The following is a 21,740-nucleotide window of genomic DNA, read 5'->3' on the forward strand; positions in this document are numbered from 1 at the left end:
TTGCCTGGCCAAATATTTTTTTCATTTCTCTCTTCTCCATCGTTTGATGAATCTAACTCTGTTGTAGTTTTTAAATTAAAAATAGTTGAATAAGGCAAAATGTCCACAGATGACTGACTAAGCATGTTTTTATTTATGGTATTAATTTGTGCTATTACAAAATGCACCAAGGGCGAAAGGCTGGTATTCAAAATATCCCCCCCAAAAAAAAAAAATACAAGAAGATAGCAGGAATGTAATATATAATAGGTTGACTTTTAGCATCTAGACAGTGTGCAACCATTTTACAATGTTAAGACCCATTTGTACACTCCAGGCATGGCACCATATTGGCCTGGTTCATATATCATGGTAAGTCCAACTATGGTTTAATGGGGCTATGTGAAAAGTATGGCTCCTGAAAAGTTCAGCAAAGAATAAATCTTGGCTACCGATAGTAGCAGGGACGCAGGTGGTACTGTGGGTTAAACCACTGTGCCGCTTGGGCTTGCTGATTGGAAGGTCAGTGGTTCGAATCCCCACGATGGGGTGAGCTCCCATTGCTCGGTCCCTGCTCCTGCCAACCTAGCAGTTCGAAAACACGTAGGTACCGCTCCGGCGGGAAGGTAAACGGCATTTCCGTGTGCTGCTCCATTCACGGCTGGACTTAACTGTCAGGGGTCCTTTACCTTTACCTTTTACCGACAGCAGCTAAGAAGGACAGATCTTTAAAATGATCCTAAGTTCAGACGACACACTAAACCAAACCTTGACTTGGCTACCACACCACAGTGAGCTAAAAGGACCAGAGAAAAGCAAAGCAGCTGCAACCCTCATCAGGAGCTAGCACCTTCTTGTTAAGCAACGGCTTGGCTTGGCATTATATGTGAACATGGCTACTGGCATTGCTTCAGCAAGATGCCTGTTACTGCTCTGCAACAGGAACTGCAGGACAAGAAATGATTCTGCAACAGGAAATGCACAGTAAGTTCACACACACACAATTGCATCAGAAATGCATTTAAAAAGACAGGTCTGTTATCATTATGTATAGCTTGACCCTCGTGGAGCCACAGCATTAGTCTCATCTTAATGGCAGCTCAAGGTCAAGAGTGCTCAAAGATTAGCTGAATAAACACGAACACTGATGGGTTGTCCTGTGGTTGTAATAACAGTCACTGAGCCAACTCAGGATTATTAGATTTGGGGATGGGGTAAAGGGACACGGCATCTGTAGAGAGGAGACATTACATATACTCTGTATATGACCAATGTTGGCTATGACCCAACATAAATAGAAAAACTGCTATATAAAATGCCTTTTGGTCCCAGACTGGTGCACCAGGCAGCTCAAAATGCTTTAAAAAAACACAATGCAATTTTAAAAATATGACCACACCATGGTTACAAATGCCATTAAAAGAATAGAAAGGATTTACAATATTCCTCTAAAAAAAGTGAAGTTCCACAACTTTAGCCCCTTAACAAACAAAGCACCTACTACTTACAGTCATCAAACTAACCTCTAAGGATCACAGCATCGTAGGCAGAGCTGAGCTACTAGATTGAAGCATCCAAGGAGCTCGTATGATTAAGTGATAGGCTACTATGATTACAAGCAGTATTACTCTCTCCCCATTTGTCAGATGCCAGTATCTGTGCAGGAGACTGCTGATGACATACAAGCTAATTGCTGGACAAAATTTCAAAATTCACTGAGTTCCTTTGCCGGTACAAATCAATTGTGATGGCACTTTGGCAAACAAATATAAACAAAATATTTCAGTACTGTGAATAATAAAGGAATGTGTTGGGTTCCTGATGATTGTGCACAGTGAGGTCTTTAGCAGAAAAACAACATATCCTTAGAAGAAAAAGACTAGGTGCTAAACTTTTCCAACCAGCTGATTACACAGAGATTTAGGAAACAAACCATCACAAAGAGACAAACATATGGAATGTAGGCTGTGTTCCAAGAAAACTGCTACATAATTATGTTAAAATTTACATTACCAGGGCAAGAAACAGAAAGGAATATATGTCAGAATCCCACTGCAATGTGCTACACAGAGGAAAAGCTTTTTCTTGGCAAACTGATTAGTTGTAAAGTAGCTTAGTGACTGGCTTGTTAGTCAGTACAAAAGAGGAAATCTTCCATCATTCCTTCTAACAGCAAACTCAAGTGTTATGTGCCACCAAGCTTGTAACCAAAATGGGACTGGCTAGGAATGGAGGCAGTGAGAGATTTTACTTTCTTGGGCTCCATGATCACTGCAGATGGTGACAGCAGCCATGAAATTAAAAGACGCCTGCTTCATGGGAGAAAAGCAATGACAAACCTAGACAACATCTTAAAAAGCAGAGACATCACCTTGCCAACAAAGGTCCGTATAGCTAAAGCCATGGTTTCCGCAGTAGTGATGTATGGAAGTGAGAGCTGGACCATAAAGAAGGCTGTTCGCCAAAGAATTGATGCTTTTGAATTATGGTGCTGGAGGAGACTCTTGAGCATCCCATGGACTGCAAGAAGATCAAACCTATCCATTCTGAAGGAAATTAGCCCTGAGTGCTCACTGGAAGGACAGATCCTTAAGCTGAGACTCCAATACTTTGGCCACCTCATGAGAAGAGAAAACTCCCTGGAAAAGACCCTGATGTTGGGAAAGATGGAGGGCACAAGGAAAAGGGGACGACAGAGGATGAGATGGTTGGATAGTGTTCTCAAAGCTACCAGCATGAGTTTGACTAAACTGCGGGAGGCAGTAGAAGACAGAAGTGCCTGGCGTGCTCTGGTCCATGGGGTCACGAAGAGTCGGACACGACTAAACGACTAAACAGCAACAACAGGAATAGGTTGCTGTCAAGAGAGCTTTACCACGCAGAGCTCAAGGATGATCTATGAGGGCTTGCTTGCTTTGGAGCCTTTTTCCTGGATGTTCCTAGATACCAAAGGCATCCTGCTATACAAGATTCCAAGGCAGGCTAGCCATCCAAGGATTTTTATCCAAGAAGCTTTTTAGCCCGAGGTAGAATTAATGGGCATAGGATGGCAATAGCTTTGGCAGAGAGTGACTAGAACTCACCTACCAGACTTGACATTGACACCACTTCACTCTTCCCTGCCACCAATTCAGAAAAGGAGCCATGAGCAGACAGGATTCCAGATCTAAAGGCCACTCATCTCTCCGTGTGGTACTGGCAGACTTGTGATGAATGGCAGTATTAAGTTAATCAAGTCATGAAGTACATGAATACTGTTCTTTTCTCACATTGGATTGTTGCATGCTGAGAGCGTGATCCATCAGCTGCCTTGAGGAGGGGGAACCCCTCTCGTATGGCTCCTCCCCCACCTCTCCTTTGAACTCACATATGATGATTTCTCAAGGAGAACCAAATTAAATATTACACACTAATGTTATCAAAGGCACACTAATAACTATGAAAAGATGAATTTTGGGCTTGTATAAAGAGCAAAGTAATTTTCCTTTATATTGGGATGCTCTATCATGCTTCTGCAGCTGCTTTCCAAGGGCTACAAAGCTTTGTTTCATCAGAATTATCTCTTGATTTATCTTTAACCGAATTAGATTCCTGCGTTTTCTGTCTATTTTCTTGTTGCTGGCTTCCTTAAGTAGCAGAGCAATTCTCAGCAGAAGGATCGGAAAGAGAAAACTCATACCGTCTGGCTCCAGTAACCATATCTCTATTACCGCTCCTGCATCTATCAAAATTAGCTCATTTTAAAGTACATAAAATCCATTTGCACAACTGGAGAATCAAATAAACTCCCTATTTTTTATTTTAAATAAAATTCTTTATTATCCAGGACTTTCTGTTATCGTATGGTTTCCAAGAATGTTCATGTAATATATATCCAGTTACTCTTGCCTCAAGCAACCTTTTAAAAAAAAAACAAAGAGAAAACCATTTGCCATGCCAATATCCAAAAACAAAATACACTCTTGGGCAGAACCTCTTTTGCACAGAAATAAAGATCTTTCTGACCAGTATATCATTATTCTGTGTATTATAAAATATTATCCTTAAGAATAGCTATGGGTGAATTCATCAGTGTTGACTTCTCTGTTTCTTATTTTTCTAATCTTATGCTCTGTTCTCTGCATTTCCCAACATCACTTAGCATTTTATTACTATTTTTAAAGTCCTCATGAAAATTGATCAGCAATTTCTCCTAATATACACATTTGCATGTGCAGTTTTGCCTAATGTATACATTTTCACAAAGCAATTTCCTCTGATACAATACATTTCTGTATGTCATTTCTCTAATACAGGGGTAGGCAACCTCAGGCCCGGGGGCCGGATGCAGCCCAATCGCCTTCTCAATCTGGCCCTCAGACGGTCTGGGAATCGGTGTGTTTTTACATGAGTAGAATGTGTCCTTTTATTTAAAATGCATCTCTGGGTTATTTGTGGGGCCTGCCTGGTGTTTTTACATGAGTAGAATGTGTGCCTTTATTTAAAATGCATCTCAGGGCTACTTGTGGGGCATAGGAATTCGTTCATTTTTTTTTCCATATATAGTCCGGCCCACCACATGGTCTGAGGGATGGTGGACCAGCCCATGGCTAAAAATGGTTGCTGACCCCTGCTCTAATACGTGCATTCTAAAATATATGCATTTTTGCACACATTACTTGGGTGGAGAACTGCATTGCAAATTTCAGAGAAGTGTGGATTTAAAGGATGGCAGCATTTTGGAAGGTGCAAATCAGGTAGGTTCACTTTTAAATTAAATTAAATATGTCCAACCATCCTCACTTAAGAAGACCTCTGGATCAGATGAAGGGTCTAGTAGTGACCAACCAGCTGCATGCAGAAAGCACCATTCTTTTTTATTTATACAAGAATGTCTGCACCTCTTTGTCATGCAAATCCAGTACCTTCTGACATGAAATCTGCAGTCTGGGAGTGCAAGGGAAATGAAGAGTGGAAACAAGACAACAAACTAAAATATTAGAATTCAACAATGGAAATTCATTGCTTGTGGTCATGTTTCAAAGGTATCCTCTAACTCAGAGGTTTTCAACCTTTTGTGTCCACGGCTCCCTTGATTCTTTCTGCGGCACCCCTGTGGGCCTCAGCAGCCCAGTTATGTCACCCCTTGCCTGCAGAGCTGGCAGACCCTCACCCTTTTTCAAACACCCTCCCTTGTGGAGTGTTCCCTCAGCCTCCTCTCCTTTCCCCTCTCTTTGGGGGTCCTCCAGGCAGCTGCTGCTGCTGTCCCTGGTCTCTTAGCTGCCCTCCTCCCTGCCCCAAAGAGAGGTGCCTCCCAGAGGCACCATTCACCTGTGCAGCTTATAGCCAGGGCTGTTGCAACAATGGCTGTGCAAGCTTTTGGGACACAGAGATGTGAGAGGGCATCAGAGGAGGGAGGGAAGGAAAGAGGGACAGAGGCCAGTGTTGCCCGGGGCGCCTCTGACCATCATTCAAGGCACCCCAGGGTGCCACAGCACACTGGTTGGAAACCACTGCTCTAACTTATCAATGTACAGAAATACGTAACTTGGGAGCCCATCTGCTGCAGAAGGTCTGGATTCTGCACCTATGACATACAGCTAGAAATCTGCCAGTGCCCAGCCACTCATGCTTCCACTATAAATACAAATGCTGGAGCATGTCAAAGACCCCTGAAATCTGGTGCTGACCTGACTGCCCTAGAGCTTTCTCTCAACTGGATGTCAAATCTATATATTCAAGCCTGTTGTAACCTTTCTTTATTGGGAGAATGAAGGATTTCCAACTATCTCTAATTATGCCTTACTTTTTGCTTTCTCTTCCAGTCTTTCTTTGTGGTATCTCAGCAGATGGGAGGGTTTGGGAAAGTATAGAGAACAGCAGGAGACAGGAGCAAAGCGTCCAACATTGAGGCAAGAGAGGAGCTGAAATAAGAATTCATGGAGGAAAGAGACAGGAGCAGTGATGTAAGTGACTGCAAGAGAAGAGCAAAAAGACAACTTAGAGGCAGAAAATGTATTGCTTGGAGAGAGAGGGGAAAAAAACTAGTTCAATGGGGGAAGAGAAAGGGGTTAGCAAGTGAAACAGTTTAACTGAAAAGAGGTTCCAGCTGCAAATGGGAAAATTCAGAGATAGAGAGATCAAAAGGTGGACATATTAAAAGACCAAAGAGTTAGGACATCAGCTTTTATAACAACTATTAACAATGAAGTCTTGCTTATAAAAATCAACACATGATTGTTTGGTATGTAATATAAAGATGGACAGACAGATAGAGAAAAAATATTTAATCCATTTCCATACTGTCCTTTGTAATGAATAACCTCAGGGCAGTTTACACATATAAAATTATTCAAACTACAAAACACAATAGCAAATTGAAAACCAGTACTAAATTGCATATTCCCCTGGTGGCTCAAAGTCAGAACCTGAGCACTTCTGAGGAGTGCAGTAAATCCATGTTTGTGTGATCTGGTCCCTTGGGGCTGAAGTTCAATAATGTACTGGTTCTTTTATGTTATAATGTATAGTACTGGTTTTGATCAATTGATTTTATGTCATTTTGTTTTAAATATGACCTGCTTCAAATCCTTCAAATGAAACAGGTTTAAAAGCTAACACTGAGGCAAAGGGAAAGTCTAAATAGGTAGCATATGTTGTCAATAGATTGTGCGGTTTTTTTGAAGAGAGAGAGATGCTTTTGCCTGAATACAACACCCACTGACCTTGAAATATTTCCCCTTCCAGATAGAGATCCACACCCTGTCATGAAGCTTACTCATGGACCTCTGGTCAGTTACTGTCTGTCAGTCTAAGCTAGCTCTCAGCCACTCTTAACTCCTTGGATGGAGGGTAGGATAAAGATTAAATCAAATATAATAAATCAAATCAGTATTCATGGAATTTGAGTCTTCACATGCTCTAGATATGCTCTGGATATGCAGCTGGCATCCTGGCTCAGTCTGGTCTCCAGCACCACACAGCATATGTACCTCAGGACCTAATGCACCCCAACCTTTCACCCTTTTGCAGGCCTAGTTCATACATTAAAAAGATTTAACATGGGAAACAGCATGCAGGGAAATAGCAAGTAAATATGGTGTGCACACAAAGACTAAATACCTGGGCGATTCTCCTCACAGAATTATTCTTTCTTCCCTCTTCCTCACCTCATCCAAACATACCTTTTGAGGGATAGGGGATTGGTATGGACACTCTGCCTCATTTCTTGTGGCTTCCTGCCCACAACTGTGTGAATAGGATCAATGCATGAAGCAACAAATAAAGCATCAGGGCATGTAAATACAGAGTGAAGCCATGGTTTCCCCATGTAAGCTTCTGTGAGAGCAGCAGAGCACCATACACTTCCATTGCTCCCGGGAGGGCTTGTTCCATGCTATTGAAAGCCCGTGACAGCAAGAAGAGCCACATGCTGCGTTCTCCAGGCTGTGAGCAGCTAAGTGATTTGTGCAACTTTTTTAAAAGAAAGGAAAACCAATTAAAAATGGATAGAGGCAACTGGGGCCTTCAGACCACGGATAAAGGGATCCACAAGACTTCAGACTCAAAAGTGGACTATAGTGGGCTTGTGACCTGATCCAAATCACAACCCATCCAGATTGGATAAGGTGATTCTCCTTTGAAATCCACGCTCTGCATATTCTTCCATCCATAGTTTTTTGTTGTTGTTGTTTAGTCATTTAGTTGTGTCTGACTCTTCATGACCCCATGGATCAGAGCACGCCAGGCACTCCTGTCTTCCAGTGAGCACTCAGGGCTGATTTCCTTAAGAATGGATACGTTTGATCTTCTTGTAGTCCACGGGACTCTCAAGAGTCTCCTCCAGCACCATAATTCAAAAGCATCAATTCTTCAGCGATCAGCCTTCTTTATGGTCCAGCTCTCACTTCCATACATCACTACTGGGAAAACCATAGCTTTAACTATATGGACCTTTGTTGGCAAGGTGATGTCTCTGCTTTTTAAGATGTTGTCTAGGTTTATCATCACTTTTCTCCCAATAAGCAGGCATCTTTTAATTTTGTGACTGCTGTCACCATCTGCAGTGATCATGGAGCCCAAGAAAGTAAAACTCTCACTGCCTCCATTTCTTCCCCTTCTATTTGCCAGGAGGTGATGGGCCCAGTGGCCATGATCTTCATTTTTTTGATGTGCTTAATTCCCTCCTCCTCAGCATAAAGAACAACTACTCCCTTGTCATGGTTCTCTTGTTGTACACCTCATCCACATACTCTAAAACACAGGCAAAGGGCTCTTTCATCCTATTCCCTAATTATTCTGGGCTAAACTACACATGATAGGAGCAGGCAGTGGGAGACTTGAGCAGTGGGAGACTCTCCTTCCTTGGAGGTTTTTATGAAGAGATTTGATGGTCATCTATCACGGATGCTTTAGCTCTGACTCCTGCATTGCTGGGGTTTGGATTAGATGACTCTTGGGGTCCCTTCTAACTCTACAATTCTGTGATTCACCCTTGACACAAGCTTCTGTTTTCCCTTTCCCCATAGTCCATAGAGGTCATTTAAAAAGCATAAGAACAGCTTGCTGGACCAAAGGTCCATTTAGTCCAGCAACCTCTTTTCCCAGTGGCCACCCATATGCCTGTGGGAAACCCATAAGTAGGTCCTGAGCTCAAGAACACTCTTCCCTTCCATGGTTGCCAGTGACTGGTATTCAGGAGCACGGCTGTTTCTGGCCATGGAGGGAGAATATAGCCATCGTAACTAGTAGTCAATGATAGTCTTAATCCCCCATGAATTTGCCCAGAAGTTTTGTGGGTGAAATGGTGGGTGGTGGGAGTGATTCTCCTGCACTGGCGGAACCTCCCTACAAAATTTAGAATCATGCATAATCCCATGATTTTTAAGAAGATAATTCAAACTGGCCTATGGCCCTTTCGAAAATGAGTTGCAAGCCAGGGCCCTAACCGCTGAGCGTCCGAACTGAGTGTGAGGCCTGGTGCCAAACCTTGGCAAGCACCAGTTCCAATTAATCCCCTTGTGCTCTCTGTCATGGTTTTTGACATAACATTCGTTCGTCATCAACTGTTACGTTTGCCACTGCTGCCCAAGGAAAATATTCCCGTGCGTCAGGAAAGAGGCCAGGAGAGAAAAGAAAAATAGGTTTCGGGTGCCTGACTGACATGGTTTAGCCAAGGTTCTCTCCAGCGTCCCTCCTTGTTCACATGCAAAGTGAGATATAATCTCTGCTGAGATGAAAGCTCCAGAGAGCTGATAAGATATGATGAAATGTTTAATGGCCTTGTTTGCGCTGTCCAGTCTGATAGCAGAAAAGAGAGGCTCGTACGATAAAATCTTAAATCCATGAAAGTAATTGCTTCTGACATCGCCAACTATGCAGCAGCCTGCCCAAAACACTGCGCCTCAGATACAAATTCGATGGCTAATGAAGTGCGAAGAACACAGTGTTAGATACAAATTAAAGCCTACGTAACAAAAAGCAGCCCGGGTTTCTCGTGGTTTGTTGTGTGTGTTTGCGCATTTTAACTCCCTTGTTTTGTGCAGAAAAGAGATAAATAATCTGTTGGTAATAATTGCCCTTTTATATTTTTAGCCACTGCTGTCGCCTTGTGATTAACAGCAAGGAATGGCCACAGGGCAACTCATCTCCAGTAATGAAACCCCCACACTCTCCCCAAGAACTTCCTTGTGGAGGCTTTTTATAGATTTTTACATGGTCGAGGAAATGAACTATAAAAAATGAACTGCCTCAAAACTGACAAATCATTTAGCATTTCCTTAGTGTCTTGCATGTGTGTATGAGAGAGACACACAGAGAGAGAGGCAGAGAAGAGGGGCATGAGGGGTATTCTGCTAATCCATCCCCTCAGTGCAACGGCCCCTCCAGGACTTACACACACACACACACACACACACACACACACCCTTGCGCTCAACCCACACCCTCCCATATCTGCTCTAGAGGATTGAGGAAGCACCTACAACAGATTTAGTGGTGTCTGGAGAGAAAAGGGGGGGAGGTTTGATTACACAATTAGAAATACTTGCACTGACAGAAGTACTTACTTCGTCCTGCGTTGAAGACAACCCTAAATATTTCCCCGTTTTCTCATCTTGTATTGACATAACCAAGAAGGTTTTGCCACCCAAACAAAATGATGCGCTTTTCTGCTATTGGTTGTCTAGTTGGTGAGCGGGTGCATGGGTGATTTCCTGAACTTATACCCCTCCTTTCTCCAATGAGCTGAAGGTGGTACTTGTGATGCCTTGTCCCTCCGTGTTAACCCATACAACATTAGGAGGTCGATTAGGCTCAGGTGCAATGACCTCCCCAAGGTCACACAGAGTTTCATGACCAAGCAGGGATTTCAACCATGGTCTTCATGGTTCTAGTCACACACACTAACCACTATAAGGCACTGTCTCTCACAGTTTTCCTTCATTGAGTGGCTTGAAAGAGTCTTAAAAAAATCTTCCAAAAGCAATGGGATGTTATTGAATCCACAGAACGGCCTGGTCTTGGGCAGACCCACCAGTGAGAGTGTGCAGAATCCGTGGTGCTTTCTCAAACCATCAGAGATCACCTGGAGGTTCTGATTCGTAAACTGGCACCTTATACACATGGCTGCTGTGACTTCAGCCATCCAGGGTTTCATTACTTGAGTCACAGTAATTCAGGTGAAAGGCTCCAGTGGAGAGCTCCAGTTCATGCTATTGGCACATACCACCATGTGATCCCTGCTGCATCATGGCCTTCAAGATGCTGCAGGTGATCACCTGGGTCTGAACCACATGTATATATGTGTGATTTCTTAATTAGCTGCAGTGCATAGGACAATAATTCATTTTTACATTTCAGTTTGTTAAAAAATATCCAAGATCAACCTGATGCAGGGAGGAATGTTGTGACTTGAACATTTGCACGCTGGATTTTTAAACTAGTTTAACTGGTTTAAAGAAGTGTTGGCTCTTTCTTTTTCAAGGCATTATTTCACTGCTCCATCCCTTCCTGCTACTTCCTTCCATGCCAGAATTGCCATATTTTGCTTCTAATAAAGTGCTCCCACTTTTTAAGGAGAGGGATACTTGGAGAAGTTCACTCCTATATGCATCTGCATGGCAGTAAGCCCTATGGAACTAGATTTTGGCAGTAAGCCCTATGGAACTAGTTTCGTTCAGAATATTTGTTTTCTTGTTTTCCTCCTCTAAAAACTAGGTGCGTCTTATGATCAGGTGCGTCTTGTGGAGCGAAAAATATGGTATAATGAATTGAAAAAAATGTTTAAAATAACTTTTGTAAAAACAAGCAAACAAACCCAGAAGCCTTTTATTAAGAATTGTAGGTACCGACATTCCAAAGGAACAGAAAAGACTTCTCATGCTTTCTGTTTAAGGATAATTATGAAAAATGTTGGATTGAAGTGAAAAAGGACTTAGAAATATGGTCAAATTTGAAACTATCATTGTTAGGCAGAATTGCTGTGATAAAAATGAATGTATTGCCAAGGATGTTGTTCTTGTTTCAAACACTGCAAATCATAGACAAGACGGATTGTTTCAAGAAGTGGCAGAGAGACATTTCCAGATTTGTCTGGCAGGGCAAGAAGCCTAGAATAAAATTTAAGATATTAACTGATGCTAAAGAAAGAGGTGGATTTGCCCTGCCAGACCTTAAACTTTACTATGAATCAGCTGCTTTTTGCTGGCTGAAAGAATGGCTGCTTCTTGAAAACACTGATGTGCTGGATTTAGAAGGTTTTAACAATGTATTTGGTTGGCATGCATATTTGTGGTATGATAAGGTAAAAGCACATAAAGCATTCAAAAACCATATTGTTAGGAAAGCATTGTTTAATGTTTGGATAAGATATAAGGACTTGTTAGAAAATAAAACCCCAAGATGGTTGTCACCAATGGAAGCGGCGAAGGCACAGAAAAAACTCAATATGGAGGCCAAATGGCTGAAATATTGGGAAATTTTGGAACAAGATGGAGACAGGGTAAAATTGCAGAGTTTTGAAAAATTAAAAAACAAAGTGCGAGATTGGCTTCATTATTACCAAAAAATGGAGGCATATAATTTGGATTAAAAAGTTGGCTTCCAGGTGGAAAAATCAAAACTGGAATCAGAATTGTTAGATCCCAAAATTAAGAATTTGTCAAGAATGTATAATTTGCTTTTGAAATGGAACACTCAGGAAGAAATGGTGAAATCTGCTATGATTAAATGGGCACAAGATGTTGGACATAACATAATGATGGCTGACTGGGAACAGTTATGGACCACAGGTATGAAATTTACGGCATGTAATGCCCTAAGAGAGAATTTAATGAAAATGATTTACCAAAAAATCTACCATTTGCCCGAAAATAAATGTTGGAAATGTGATGAGACTGAAGGTACATTCTTTCACCTTTGGTGGACATGCCCAAGGATTAAGACATTCTGGGAGATGATTTATAATGAAATGAAAAAGGTATTTAAATATCTTTCTGAAGAAACCAGAGGCCTTTCTCCTGGGCATGGTCGGCCAATTGGTGCCAAAGAAGGACAGAACTTTCTTTATGTATGCAACAACAGCAGCAAGAATACTCATCGCGAAGTATTGGAAGAAACAAGATTTACCCACCCGGGAAGAATGGCAGATGAAGTTGATGGACTATATGGAATTGGCGGAAATGACTGGCAGAATCCAAGACCAGGGAGAAGAGTCGGTGAAAGAAGATTGGGAAAAAAATTTAAAGATTATTTACAGAAATATTGTAAAATTAATGAGCTTTAGAAAAATGGTGGAATGAAGTTATATGGCTTTGGCAGAAATGTTATAAGGAACTAGGTACAGATAGATTGTTAATGTATTAAAGGGAAAAAACAAGGTTAGAATATGTTAAGATTAATTACAGGACAGAAAACAGTGGAAGTTGGAAAGGAGTTGCTGAAACAGTTAATTGAAGTGGAATACAAAAAGGGAGGCGTGAGGAAGTCAATGAAACAAGTGAATGAAAGATAAGCTTGAAAATATTGCAAGTGTTTTTAATTGTTCTTGTTTTGTTTTGTTAATTCAATGTTTTATGTGGTGTTTTTGTTTTTGTTTCTGTTTTTGTATTGTATTATATTGATCTGTTTAATTCTTTTTCTTTCTTTTTGTAATCTTTAAACTCTTAATAAATATTATTTTTTTTTAAAAAAAAAAAAGACTTCTCATGTATGTGACAACAGCAGTGCAGATGCTACTAGCCCAGAGATGGAAAGAAGTTCCTACCAGAGAGGAATGGCAAATCAAGCTGTTGGACTATGCGGAAATGACAAAACTTAGCAGGATTTTAATAACACTTGTAATGTAGCAAATATTGTGGATAATATGGAAAGATATAAAATATGCAGTTGAGAAGGTGGACAATAGGATCCATAGAGGGGAAGGTGGGAAGTCCAGAGATTTGGAGAAATCTCTAAATAGGGATATGTAATTTGGATTGTTATAATTCTATATTTGTAAAATCAAATAAAAATTATTATATATGTAAAAAGGGAGGGGAGGCTTGGGCGGAGGTGAGTTGGGGCAGCACCTTCCCATTTCATATCGGGTGACGAAACAAGATGGCACTGTCCTTGCCCGTCCCTCAAAAATGCCATCTAAGAAGAGGAAAGGAATTCCTGCAGCAGGGCACTTTCCCTCCCCTCCCCTTCTTGAAAGTACACTCTGTAAAATGGAAGACCCTGCAATAGGAGGAGACCAGTCTCATAGCACATAGTCAACCCAAGTGGAGGTGACGATCTTCTTGTCATTGCCCCAGTCCCATCCTTGAAACTACAGGAAAGAAGGAGACACTCTAAACAGAACAGGAGGAGAGAACTGCCTTATACTGGGCTCATTCACAGGGCCGTCTTAAGCATATGCAGCGCTGGAGAGCAAAGATCCACCCAGCACCCCTAGTTTGCCCAGAGTTGTCAACCATTTTTTAGGGGGGGACCCCAAAATTGTTGGCTTTTTTAAAGGAAATAGTTGTTTACCTTTAGAACCTTTAGAACCTTTAGAACGGTTGTGGGACACAGGAAGTCATAGCACCAACCAAAAGGGGTGCCAGTACCCCACACACAGGGGTGTGCAAATGGGGGTGCAGGTTCCATGCTGGGGAGGACAAAATGTCGGGCAGCACGCACAGTTGCTGCGCTGTCCACCCGCTGCCTCCCCCCACATGGCGGTTAACTGTTTCGACTGCGCATGCAGCACCCGGAGCGCCGTGTAACGTTGTGGGCACTATGCAACGCATCCTGTTGCGTGCGCCAAACTGCGGCTTCCTTTGCTGGTTTTTCCACTGTCAGCGCACATTCCCAGCACCGTCCAACGTGGGGTGCCAGTGCAGAATGATGGGGAAACCCGTACAAAGGATTTAGGGGGATCACAGGGGGAAGAGAGGGAGGAAAGTCCCATTGTGGTCCACTCATGCAATTATTTAATTGAATATCACCCTATGTCTGCATGTCAAGCTGCTCTTAAAAGGACAGCTACAATGGCCACTTGAAAACACTACTTGGGCAGAAGGTGGATTCTTTTAAAATCATAGGCCACCCACAACAGTAGCATTTGGTGGAGGGAGGCACTTAGCATTTCTCCCAACGCTGACAACACTGTGGCTTACAAGAAGGTAGAGGAGGAAGGAGGTGAGGTTGGTGTGGTGTGAACACACTGGCATGAGCACCAGTTTGGCTACACCAGTGTGTTTGCATTGTGCCAACCTTACTCAACCCTGCCAGCACCAGCAATGTCAGTAGTGGGAGGTCGTGTAAGTGCCAGGACCTTACCCTGCCGACAGTGCTAGCTGCAACCCAACATGGAAACCCTATGCATAATCCTACTAAATCTAGTTGGTTTAATAGCAGTATTAGGCTAGCAAGATCTTGTGAGATCTCCCTGAAATCTCACAAGATCTCATGAGCTCTGTAAGATCTTGCAAGAGCTCAGTGAGATCTCACAAGATCTCACCAGAATCTGCCATTGTTGCTGCCAGGCACCGCTGCACAATCCAGGTAAGGGAGGCTTCGCGGTGGTGAAATTCTCAGCATGTTGTACACTGAAAGAAAATTATATGAAAATTATGTACCGGTGGTATTTGACTCCTAGTAAGCTTGCAAAAATGTATAAGACAAGTGAAAATATCTGCTGAAAATGTAAGCAAAAGGAAGGCACCTTCTATCATATGTGGTGGACCTGTAAGGTTCTAAAAGCATTCTGGGAAATGATATACAGTACTTAACATTTCTGTGTACTGCAGAGATTATGTGGATATTTGGTGGACCTTTATGATGTATTTAAATAATGACCCCTATCTCAATACCCTCACCAAAAAAATTATCTGGAAGTAGCTTTCACTGGTATTTTCCACATTTGTTTTCCTCACCCATGACTCACTTCATTTTTTCCCTGTTACATTTTTCCTTACACTTAGAGGTCAATGCTTTTTTATTGGGGGGTTTTATAGACTCTCTCTATATACACACACGCACACATGCACACACACATGCACACACAAACACATTCAGTATTGTAAAATACATTTATGCTTTTTTAAAAAGGTGATCCCCTTTGATTTATAAAACAAGCAGCTTTTTTAAAAAGTCAAACATTAAAGATCTGCATAGAGTTATATAGGGTAGCAGTGTTAGAAGAAGAGGAGGAGGAGGAGGAGGAGGAGGAGGAGGAGTTTGGATTTGATATCCCACTTTATCACTACCCGAAGGAGTCTCAAAGCAGCTAACATTCTCCTTTCCCTTCCTCCCCCACAACAAACACTCTGTGAGGTGAGTGGGGCTGGGAGACTTCAAAGAAGTGTGACTGGCCCAAGGTCACCCAGCAGCTGCATGTGGAGGAGCGGGGACGCGAACCCGGTTCCCCAGATTATGAGACTACAGCTCTTAACCACTACACCACACTGGCTCTTGGCACACCAAGATGTTAGATGTTCACAACCAGTGCTTTTTTTTCTGGAATCGTATTTTTGTCCATTTACTGTATTTATTTTTCCCGATTTGAATAATAAAATGGTGGTTTTCTTGAGTCCAAATGAGAGTTCCCTAAACATTTTTTTTAGGAAAAAGCAGTGTTCACAACTGTTATTACCTTGAACAGTGCCCTCATCAGAAGACCCTGTGAGATGTCAGCAGCACTCAAGTTTTAAAGTATTAGAAAGTAGTATTAGAATAGTGAGAACACAGGTGTTCAGAGGGCAAAGAAGAGCAAATATAAGGTAAAGAACAGCAATTGCAAGATAAACAGATGGGTGTTCAATGGTGTATATCAAAGTTCCATCTGCATGCTGTTGTTCCATAGGCACATTATAGACTTTGCCTGATACCGTGTGAAAGAAAAATACTCACGTTGTCCGGAACATTTGTTTTTCTGGCACAACAGAAAGCCTGTGGTGGAAGTCTAAGCATAAAGGGGCAGGGGAGTCTTTGAAAAAAGAGAAATACTTTGATTAGAGCTGACCCCACACTTTAACTTCCAGTTTCACCTACAGTGAAAACTGATTCGCTTTTCCATAGATATTACTGGCAAGCCCCCTCAAGATGATCTGTTTGTTAGTTTTGTAATTTTAACCTGCTTTTGAATAGTGTGGCACTGCATTAACATTTGGTCAAATGTCAATACGTAAATCTGATGGGCTGTGTTGATCCATGTGATTTTATTTACTGAAGTTCAGAGATGTCTTTATGGCATACATCACCGTGTAAAGGCATCGAATTTGCTATGTCACATCTGATTCGATCTGCCGATACATGATCTGATTTGAAGAAAATATTGCAATAAATGGGAACAGAATCAGAGAGAGTGTGTGTGTTCTTCACACATTACACTAAACACAGGTACAAGCTATCCCTATACATGTAAAAGTGTTTGTGTGAAAGTACACACTTCTAGATTTGTACATTATTGTTATTAAGTTTTACATACCACCATTCATCAAAAGATCACAGGGTGGTTCACAATATAAAAATACAAGATAAAAGCACAAATAAATAGTTAGAACAAAAAGTACAAAACAAAAAATCCCACTCCCACAAACACATTTAAAAGACTGTATAATATTAATCAGCCAAAGGCCTCGTTGAAGAGGAACATTTTCACCTGGTGCCTAAAGATATGAGTAGGGTTTGAAAATGAGACAGAAACCCAGAGTCAGGAGTTGTGCAAGGCTCAGGATGAAGCTAGAAATGTTTATCTTAGGCAAAATTGCATACCTAAATATGTACATTAGGAAAAATGTGCACTAGATGCTGGTGAATTGTTGTGAGGACAAGCTACTGTGGAAATGTGGAGAACTGCATTTACAGATAGGATAAACAAGAAGCTGAGAAGAACCTAAACTGACAAATGTGTTCATCCTTACTGAGACTGAACCCTCCGTCTGAGATTCCATAAAGCTCTGCCTTTATTCTTCCCCTCATGCCTGTTTCCACAAAAGGGTGCTATTTTATCTCTACATAGAATCATAGAAATGTAGAGCTGGAAGGGACCCCAAGGTCATTTAGTGCAACCCCCTGCAATGCAGCAATCTCAACACGTAGTCTCCCATCCAGTTTGAAACCATACCAGCCCCTGCTTAGCTTTGCAGATGTGGTAGCACTTTTATTGCTGCACCGCTAGCTACAATGGACACAGAGATAGCTAGTACAGCTTTTCACATGGAATGCCATACTCTTTCAAATAATCATGCAGGAAAATTAATGCTGACCCTTTATTGATGTGTGCAGAGCACCAAAAGGCATGATTGGGCCAAAGCAGTTCAACATGCTCGCCATAGATTTGTCCCTGAGCTAAACCCCAGGGGCGAGCCTGACTATAGTTTAGAGTACTGATGTCATGAAGATTCAGCTTTGATCATTTTTGAAAAACTGTCACTTAGTGAGCTAGTCCAGGGTGTCTAAGCTAAAACTGTCACAGCGTTTGAACATCTTGAATCATTATGCACATTAACCTTGAGAGTTATCATGAAAGAGCATTTGCTGATGCACAGATAACCACAAGGTAGAGAGGGAGGGAAAGTGTAACAGAACACGGGTTCACGGTCATGTATCACTCAAGAATGCTCATGCTGTAGATGACTTGGCTAATAAAGATGCAGAGAAGATTTCCCAAGGTCTCTAGGACAAATTTGCCATAAGATCTTTCAAGATCATTGTGGGCAACACCATTAATTTCATGAAGAAGCTTTAGGCACAATTTAGCATGCATACCATCCACTGGACTTTACTTGTCTGTGACTTAAATGTACATTCAGAGGACATTTCAAATGAGGAAGAGGAAGAAAAACCTCCATGGTTCCTATATAATCTCATGCCAGCAAGTTCAGACAATGCCTTGTGTTTAGCCACACATAAAATTTACCTGGACATTTAGCTAGTTATGTCCCCAGCATTGCTGAGTCTAATTAAAAACTGGGATTGCTGAGTGGCAGACAGTGATCGTAGCTATTAAACATACCTTTTATTTAAGTTGTATCTCACTTGTCTGCCTACTATACCAAAATAGTAACGATAGCTATAATTAATACTGAGGTTTGTTACATAGAAGGATATGCATTTTTCCTAATTCTGTTGCTGTTTCCCTGAGTGGTAAAATTGAAACAGAAATAAATATCAGGAACACCCGGAACAAATCAAGAATATCAGGAACTTGCGCTGTTACCCCCGAGCTGCCTTGAGTCCCTCCAAGAGAAAATGTGGGGTAACAACAACAGCAACAGCAACAAAACAGCAACAAAAGCACAGTTTCAAGAACCCTGAAGAGCTGAAGGGATCAGGTTTGGATCAGTCAGCTGTGATGCAGAAGGAGGAAGAATCAGAGAGAGTGGATCTCCCTCCTTCACCATGACTACTTTAGAATGGGGAGCCAGGATTCCAGCTCTGCCTACTCCAGTGACCCTCCTGCAGAGGACAAAGCCTCCATAGAGGCTGGGGAGTGCTCTGACCAGCTGGAGGGGCAGGCAGGAGGCAGCAACAACTGAACAGTAACCTGGAAAGAAGGATACAGTCTTGGTACCTAGAACCAGGCACCACCTTTGCAGATAAAGGCAGACCCACCTGCCCCAACAGAGTGTGCATTTGCAACCCCTATATTCTTGCAAAGTGAGTGAGTCTCACAAAGTGATCACATCACACCTCACCTTTCGAGCTTGCTGAAACTTGTTCATGAAACTTGTTGGGACATCAACGTCACTTCTGAGTCCAGTTCTGATTTTTATTTGCCTTGTCCCCGAACTCCAAACTCGTGACTCCTGAGCACTCTATCTGCTGCCAAGCATCTGAATAGGGATCTCTTTCTTGCCTCCCAACCTCTGCTTGTGTGTGATAAGTGGGTACAGGACACAGTCCCAACTAAGTAATTAAAAAACAACAACCAAGCAATTTTGGTTGAATTGTGTTTCTGTCTCTTCCAAGTCTTAATAAAAAAATTCTACCAGTCATTTTGAAAGTTGCCATATTTTGATAACCCTGTTCATAAGCTACTCTAATGATCATTCTATATTCTTTCAGGATTTCAGACATTTTGTGCCAACCATCTGTTTTCTCAAGATACTTTACTTTTTTCTCCTAAGCCATTTTCATGCCTGTGTGGAAATATACATGTTGAAGAGCAATGCTTTACACACAACCTCAACAAGTAAACAAACTATGGTGTAGTGTAACTGCAGCACATACATGTGCAAAGAAGGGGGAGGATTCTAGACCTTTAATTTAAGTAAGCTCTTTAGAGTATTCAAGAAATGACAACACACAAGGAAACAGCTGGAATACAAATGTATTCCACAGAAACTGGCTGACAAATGCCAGGAAAACTGGATTTGTTTGGCTAATTCTAATCTCAGGGTTCAGAATCAAACTAAAAGAATCACATCATACTTTTTTGTGAATGTATGTTTTTGTACATGTAAGTTTTTAGACTGTTTTTAATGTTGTATTCAAATTGTAGTAACCCACTCAGGGACTTTAGGGTGAAGGGAGGGTGAATAATAATGTAAAGGTACTATTTTGAGCCATCATCCAAGTTTCTTGCCAAGTTTCTTGCATGAGATAATATTTCCTCATACTATGTTGGTCTATGTTAATTGTGGTCAATGTACCACACAATGGTGAACATGTGCAGTATTACAATTTTCTATCCCCTTAGCCTTCCAGGGTTCCTCGGATTCAATAAAGGGAAGCAAGTGGCGCTGTGGTCTAAACCAATGATCCTCTTGGGCCTGTCGATTGAAAGGTCAGCGGTTCAAGTCCCCATGACAGGATGAGCGCCCATTGCTCTGTCCCAGCTCCTGCCAACCTAGCGGTTCAAAAGCATGTCAAAGTGCCAATAGATAAATAGGTACTGCTGCAGCAGGAAGGTAAACAGCGTCTCCATGCGCTCTGGTTTCTGTCACAGTGTTCCATTGCACCAGAAGTGGTTTAGTCATGCTGCCCACATGACCCGGAAAGCTGTCTTTGGACAAACGCCAGCTCCCTTGGCCTGAAAGCGAGATGAGCGCCGCAACCCCATAGTCACATTTGACTGGACTTAATTGTCCAGGGGTCCTTTACCTTTACCTTTTACAGGGACCTGCTCTGCAACCCACAAATCTCACATTCATCCCATGGTCATTGCCACCATAAGCACTTCGCAGTGTAAGAAGTACCCCGATGGGTTAGCCCACTGACCTATCTAGTCTCACATCCCTATAGGAAGCCCCCAAGCAAGACACAAGTGCAACAGTAGTCTCCTCAACTGCTGTTCATTCTATTAGTGGCTAGTGGCCACTAATAGCCATACTCTCATCTATGCACACTAGTGTAGTGCTGGAACAGGTGATGAATGAAGCAGCCTTGGCACATACATTGTATGTCACATACATTGTAACTGGCAGCCCAATCCTCTTTATTAAATGCCTTGTGCAAATATGTCCTTAGAAAGAGCTGTCCTTGGCCATGGAGGTCTCTGAAGCTATTGGTGTTGTTTACTTATTGTCTTAACTTTTGAATTAGATTTATTTCTGCCCACTTTTTTTTCATTTATTTTATAGGTGCCTGCTGTTTTCATTTTACCTCTTAAATCACAAACCGTTTTGAATGAAGAGGTCTCTTCTGCGGTTGTGGCTTTGAGGCCATTTACGTAAATTTATTACAGCTATTCCATGTCTCGCAAAATAAAATTTCTACAAATATAGTCTCAACTGCCCAATATAATGGCAAGGGGTGTGTGAATGGAAGGCCAGGATATTGCAGGGATTCCTGCACACACACACACACACACACACACACACACACACACAGCACATAGAGATACATTTCATGCCCTATGATGGATGCTTGACTACCCAGTGGGCATGTTTTTTCCTAATGCAACAAGGTCCTTAAGTGCAATGTTTACCTTTTTTCTCATGGGAAGGAATGCCAGCCATCTACCTTTGTAGCAAAAAGCAAAGGGATGCACTCAGGAATGAAGACTAGCCCTGTTTTCTGACCTTGATAACTCCAGCAATTCAAAAATGTTTCCCTCATATGAGAACATAGGAGGAGTTGAAAGACAAATTAACAGGCTGGCTGCAATTCCATCAAATAAATGCAGTATGGAAGGAAGACAAAAAAGTAGGGATAAATGAGAAAAAAATCTAAATTTCAGATAGAAATAATTGAAGGTAAATCCAAGGTATTATCCAAAATGTATAACATATTACTAGAATGGGATACTAAAGATGAAGAAATAAAGGAGGTCATGATAAAATGGGAAATGGACTTGGGACACAAGATAG

General features: G+C 41.8%; 1 long non-coding RNA gene across 7 annotated transcripts in view; it reads right to left on the reverse strand.

Moving 5' to 3' along the window:
- The window catches only part of LOC307213476, a 106,148-nt gene that overhangs the window by 25,340 nt on the left and 59,068 nt on the right, over positions 1-21,740 (reverse strand). For 2 of the 7 annotated variants that reach the window (XR_013837521.1, XR_013837524.1), the window contains exon 4: positions 14,945-15,032. The exons of 3 other annotated variants lie outside the window; for them this stretch is intronic. This is a non-coding gene — a long non-coding RNA (uncharacterized lncRNA). Of the gene's footprint in view, positions 1-3,062; positions 3,189-14,944; positions 15,033-21,740 lie in introns of those variants that run through there. 2 more of the 7 variants (XR_013837525.1, XR_013837526.1) reach the window with 1 other exon arrangement.

Source organism: Podarcis cretensis (assembly GCF_951804945.1).
Source record: "Podarcis cretensis genome assembly, chromosome: 3".
Classification (NCBI taxonomy): Eukaryota; Metazoa; Chordata; class Lepidosauria; order Squamata; family Lacertidae; genus Podarcis; species Podarcis cretensis.